General features: G+C 39.1%; 1 pseudogene; it reads right to left on the bottom strand.

Moving 5' to 3' along the window:
* Positions 1-3,635: 3,635 nt before the first annotated feature.
* Positions 3,636-4,752, bottom strand: LOC130885660 (vomeronasal type-1 receptor 4-like; annotated as a pseudogene).
* Between the last annotated feature and the right edge of the window lie 1,955 nt (positions 4,753-6,707).

The raw sequence follows: 6,707 nt of genomic DNA, 5'->3' as shown, positions 1-6,707 counted from the left end.
CTTGATGACATGCCTTCTTTCTTCCATCTAAAGCACTCATCATAATTTTCCATCACAAGCACAATAGTGTTCATTAATAAAAGTAGACTTCTGTGTGGATAACTATTGTTAGGATCTTCATTGTTTGGATCTTTTCTTGTATGGATGGTTTTTGGTTATCATACATGTTGAAGCAAGGCTCTCTATATGCAGCTTTATATCTTCCATGTGCCTATAAATAACGATATGCCCAGGGGATGCAAGTAAACTGCTTCACTCAACTGAGCCTGGGTGGAACCAATTCTTTGCACGGTTTTTACCATATCTTGGGTGAACAGATGCTTTTAATGTTGTCCTAGGGAAAGTCACGTGACAGGGAGAATCTGAGGGTAAAGATTGTAAAGCTCTGAGTAGCCAAGTTATATATTCCTGATTATATGGACAAACCAGCCACACTCAGGTTCACAAATGGAGGTGAAAGACCCCCGTCCCAGCCTGCAGCAAGGTTCAAATTAGGTCACCTACATAAGCTTAGAAAAACAAATTTTACAGAACCAGGAGGGGTTCAGCTCAGCTGTACAGGATATATGCGATCAGCTAGCTCTGTAGAAACTGGGCCGACAGGAAGACAACTAACCACTGCGACAGCCTGTCAAAATACCCAGAGAGCTGAACTTAGCTATATCTAGATTTTATGGTTTTCCATAAAACTGCAAATGGATAAACAACCCTGTCCTAAACTCGACCCTAGCCCACCCAATATATAGGAACTAATGAAATGCTTGTTGCTATGCCGTCTTTTATGTAACCCCTGAACCCCCTATATATGCATGATGTATTCTCAGCCCGACGAGCTCATTCAGCAGGCTGACCATTCTCAGCTGTGCTGACTGATATGCCCACAGGCGCCTGTGTACCCAATAAACTTCCTCTTGCTTTTGCATCCAGTGGCCTGGTTTCTGTCTTGGGTAAAGGGGGATCCCTCAGATGTGACACCCATTTAGAGGGTCTTTCAGAGGGACTTTCTGAGGACTGTAGACTGCACACCACATACTGAACACTCTATTCTCTTTTCATTTAGGTTCCACTTATTAGTAAAATTATGTGGTACTTGTCTACATGTAGCTGAGCTATTCTATTTCACATTATGTTCCACAGGTCCATGTTAGTGATAAGCAATGCATCCAAAAAATAAAAAAGAGAGAAAGAGAAAGAAAGAAAGAAAGAAAGAAAGAAAGGAAGGAAGGAAGAAAGAAGCTATGACTACCACTTTACCAATTTTATTCCCAGCACTTGGGATGCAGAGACAGACAGACCTCAGTGAGCTTGAGCCCAGCCTGGTCTACAAGTAAGTTTAAGAATAACCAGGGCTACAACCAGAAATTCTGTCTTATTAAAAAGAAATTAGAAAGTTTGGGATGATGTTTATACTAATCTAATTCCAATTGTCAAATCTCTTGTACACCACTTAAAGAACATAACTGAGTCACATTTCCAGATTGCCTTTACAACCGTTGACTTATTTAGATTTTTATCTATTTTCATTATGAATGAAAAGTTCTAATTTATGTTATTTATCTTCTGATCAATTTGTTTTTTATCTAATCTAACTTCTGAGAAAAAATTGAAAATTGCAACTCAATGTGCTACTCAAAGTCCAGATCATCCTTGGGCATGCTGTGTCAACAAGTATGTATCTCCTGTCTATTGTTTTATAAATTGTTAAAATTATTTTATGGTTTATTTTATATGCTCATGGTGTGTCACAGCACACATCTAGAGGTTAGAGGACAACATGTGGGAGTCAGTTTTATTCATTAGAGATACAGATTGTCTGACCTGTTGGCAGGTGCTTTTACCATAGAGGCATCTCTTAAGACCTGTATCTATACTTAACCTTGAACTTTTCATCATTGAGATGTAACACATCCTTCTTCACTCCTTCTCCGTGTTCTTACATCACTTCATTTTGAGTCAAATTACACAAAGTGTCTGAGAAAGTTTTCATTAGTCTGGTTCTCTGTTATGAGGAAATGTCTGTAACAGAAGACGGTGAGACTCAGAGAAGTAGTGGATGTTCCCTACAAACACGTCATATTACATGGGAAATGTGAGAAGGAGCTGCAGGGACGGTTAGGAGACCTGCTCCTCTTGCAGAGGACCCTGGTTCCTTACCCAGCGCTCACATCTAGGACTCATGACTGCCTGTAGCCCTAGCTCCCTGTGGTCAGTGTCCTCTTCTGGTCTGTGTGGGGAACTGTACAAACGTGACACACTCACAGAGACACATACATAAAATAAATCTTAATACTAAAAGAACAAGGTATTTAATAATCTGTATCACAATACAATACACATCACTTCTTTAAATAATTTGTATATACACTGCAACCAAGCAAAATATAAAACTTATACATCATTGTAAAGTAAAGCCATGAGGAATCCAAAGTGTTACAGTTTAGTCAGATATGAAAGAGCAGTTTTTTTAAATAAGGCATAAACCCACCTCTAGCAATTCAATACTTTCATGATCAATGATTATATCAATAAATATTTTTAAGAATGGGTCTATAATATTCTTAGAACCATGTCGGTATCTTATTGTGTGGATCTAAGTTAAGAAATCAGGTAGCGAATCCTTCACTTAATGGATGTAGAATGAGATCCTTTTGCGGCTCTTTGATGACAAACAGCTGGATAGTGTTGTGGGGAGCAACCGGGCATTAACAAAGGGCAGCTGCTAACAAGCCTCAGTCTGTTTCAGTCACACTGCATATTAATCTTGCAAAAAGGAAAATCCACATTTTTTAAATCAACGTAGAAACTATAGATGGACAAAATAAAACTTTACTGTGTATTCCTTATCCAGTTTATCCCATATGGACAATCTTCATCCTTGCAGAGAACCTTCATGAATATAAGACCACAGACACATTCCAGTACAGTTGAGTTCTGTGACTGGTGCACTGGGAGTCCAGGAAGTGGGTGTAGTTCATGCCATTTTTCACAATTCTGTAAAACAGTTTCTACAGATGGAAACATGCAGACACTTTGGAGAACCCCAAATCGCATCATAGCTAAACTAACATTTAGCAAGTACAGCATCAGGTACAAGATATAGATTTCTTTGGATAACATGACTAAATCACTATGAAATTGATAAAACTGACCAGTCTTGGTGACAGTAAAACCAATTTTATAAAATATGATTACGGCCATTTTCTCTGTGCTGGAGACAGTTCAGTAACGGAGAGTTCTAACTTGTCTTCCAGAAAACTCATGTTTAATTCCTAGCAACCACACTTTGGTTGACAGCAACCATTCCAACTCCAGTAAGTCACAGGGCATTTAATGACCTGTTCTACCCTTGACAGGAACCAGGCATGGATGTACTACGAGAACATAATGCAGGTAAATTATCCATACACAAAAATATAGGAATTAAAAAAAATCACTTGAAAAGACAGGAAAATTAGAGAATAAGATTTCTTTTATCACCATATTTTTCTAAGATCTCTCTCTCTCTCTCTCTCTCTCTCTCTCTCTCTCTCTCTCTCTCTCTCTCTGTCTCTCTCTCTCTCAGGTCAAGGCTGTGGCCACCAGGAAGAGTGTGTGAGAATAACCCCATGCCTAACCTGCTCTGTGAGAATTTTGTCTTACCCACAAAATTGCAGAACTGAGAACTCATTCACACTCATTGAACAGAAAAATGAAAGAGATGGTTTCTCAATTTCTCCCACTGAGCATGCCAACACTCAGGCAGAAGTCCATCCCTGCGAATCAACACAACAGGGCTAAAAGTTGCATAACCAAGGGCCAGAAATTTTTGAATATTTCCAACCACAGATTCGTCTGCTAAATAGATACTTATAATTAGAGAAAAAGCACAGTCAGTCCAATAGAAGAAAACAAAACAGAGCATCAGAAGGAGGACACTCTGAGCAGCTCTCAGCTCAGGGGGAGTTCTATAGAGAAGCTTGGTGTTCTGGAGGTAGAGGACATGCTGGTGGTGCTTGTGGAGAAGAAGTACCATGTAGCCACTGGCCGCTCCCATAGCTGCCTGAAACACAGCATCTCTCAGGACCATAAATGAAAGAACAGTCCATTTTGTATTCTTATTTTCTTGCATAAAATAACAATAGTCATCTTTATTCTTAAGCTGTGATATATTCAAGCTGACACTTGTGATGGAATGGATTAGGTTCATACCTATTAAAGAATTGAGTATCCAAAAGAATGAAAAGAATGGAAGGATGTGCCAAGCAGACTTTGGTCTAAGCCTCCTCCACCCAGATGCTCTGGGACTGATGATGATGGCCTGGACCACAGTGAGGAGACCGCTGGTGCAGATGGAGACCCCACGGGCCACCCTTGACAGGTAAATGGTGATCTTGCATCCTATGTCATCTAGGAAGTTTCTCAAACCAAAATCTGCCATTGTCTTTGGCAATCCTTTTGCAAGAAGGATTATGATGTTTGTAAAAGCCAAGTGGATGAGAATAAGGTGTATGGGTTTGTGCTCAGGGCCTCGCCACCAACTGAATATATAATTCACAGAAACAGAAATGTTTCCCAGAGTGCCAAACACAGTCATGAAGAGGAAAACTATTTGCTTAATAAATTTTGAAAGCATTTTTTCTTTCCTTGGTAGAAAATCTTGTATTCAGGATACACAGAGTCTTTCCAGAAAGCATCAGTAATGCCAGACATTTATCTGAAAAATATTTCACATAATAGCATTTTCTGGGATACGAGAGTCAGTGATGGACACATGTGCTGCTGTAGACTGGGGCCCTGAGCTCCTCCTCTTCCCTGTGGACTCTGAGTTATGTGTGTGCTCTGACAGGTGAGCTTGGTAACTGGAATAAAACTCTAAAGTTTTAAAAGAGATATATTTGAACTTTATACTAGCAAAATTGACTTGTTTGAATGTGTGTGTCCATTTTTATGTGGGCGTGAATTATTCTAATTAATTCTCAGAATAGGTGAATTGAATTCCATCTTTCTGCAATCAAATTTCTTCCTATTTTTCTCTACTTCATCATATTTCTCCACCCAGTTTCAAAGACAAAGGCTACTTTCTTATTTTCATCTTACTTAGTTTAACAATTTCTAGATTTGCATTTTATTTCAATGATTTATTACTTCAATTTCTACATCCTAATATTTTTTAAATTTTATGTTGATCATTCTGTTATTTCATTCCATATAAATGTTTACTAGTTATTTTTAATAAGTAGTTCTCAATGTCAAGTTCAATTGTAAACCATTGCAGAAAGAGCCCTACAGTTAAAGCTGAACCATCAAAATATAACCTGAAATTTTTCATGTAACTGCCAGGCTGCAGCTAAGGATGGTGTCTAGCAGAAACTTGTGTTGCTTCCTAGAACAAAGGGAAGCAGAGAACTGTGATCCTAGCAGATGACTCAGGGCATCTGTAGCCCACTGAGTTACCTCAGGACACATAAGGGAACATGGAACAGCTTTGAACCAGGGGATCCTGATGAGGTAAACCTAAATGGGATTAATGAGGGAGTATATACTGCCATGAGATGAGTGCTTTTTGTGATCATGAGTCCTCAATTTCAACTGCACGTATGACAGTACGTGGGGGCAACTGGTGTGAGCAGGGGTTCAACTATGTAAGAGTTTGTGTTCACATTTGCATCACCGGGGCCTTTTGAGCAGCAATTTTGTCAGCTGGTTTTGCAGCCTGTTTTTCCTCCAACCTGTTTGCAGGCAGGCTGCTTTTTATTTACCAGTACCAGGTGATTCCAGAACTTGGACTCAGGTAAGATGCAATACTTAAAGTTCTGGAGCTCCATTCTCATTTCTCAGGGATTTGCTGTAAGCTTTGGGCATCTTTTCTAGGATATGAAAATCAGAATATTACAGTGACCGCATCGGTTTGTGTGTTCTGAGTACTTGCAATGTTTCTATTCACTGCCCTCCTTCCTGTTAAACTCACAGGATAACTTTACATGTCTGTGTCCAGATGATCTTACTGGTGACCTTCATCAACCTAGCCTTGTTCTGAGATTTGTGATCAGGTGGTCTCATGACTCTAGAAATGTCAGTTATTGCTTTCAACTGTTCCTCTAGCAATGATGCAAGTATTGCCTGTTTCAGTGAGCCCTAGACATCACAGTACCATCTAAATATCTGTACAAATGAAATGTGTTCCAGATATTAAAAGAAAACACATCAACATTCACTGACATATTTAAAATAAAAAATAAGTGTTTTTTCAGTGATTGGATCTGCCAGAATCCCTGATATCAGTTCACCCAAATACTGAGGGAAGATATGAACATTTTTTCTGTTTCTTTAATCCTTGCTCATGGGGATTCCTACTTTTCTACTCCTCTCTTTCCCTTTCCAAACTTTAAGTCATATTTGAGACCAGGCTCTGATCTTCTAATAATTGATTCCTTTCTACTGAAGTCACTGTCAGTGGATGAAGAGGTGTCTCATCTTCCACTTCATTTGTGAAATGCTAAAGGAAATGAATTTAAAAGACGGGATGGACTTGTGTTTAGATTGATGAAGTAAGTTACACCCATCCATTCTGTTTATCTCTAAAAGAAACAAGCAGGCAAACAGACAAAACTAAAGAGATTGCTGCTCTTTGCTGCTTAGCATAGGATAAACTTAAGATGAGCTGTTTCAGGATGTACTCCTCCACAGCCTGGATCCTAAATAGCAGAGTTCTCAAGATGGTAACGATA

Source organism: Chionomys nivalis, chromosome 13 (assembly GCF_950005125.1).
Source record: "Chionomys nivalis chromosome 13, mChiNiv1.1, whole genome shotgun sequence".
In the NCBI taxonomy this organism is placed as follows: Eukaryota; Metazoa; Chordata; class Mammalia; order Rodentia; family Cricetidae; genus Chionomys; species Chionomys nivalis.
The sequence above is the reverse complement of the archived record's forward strand: the minus strand, read 5'-3'. Positions and strand labels throughout refer to the sequence as shown.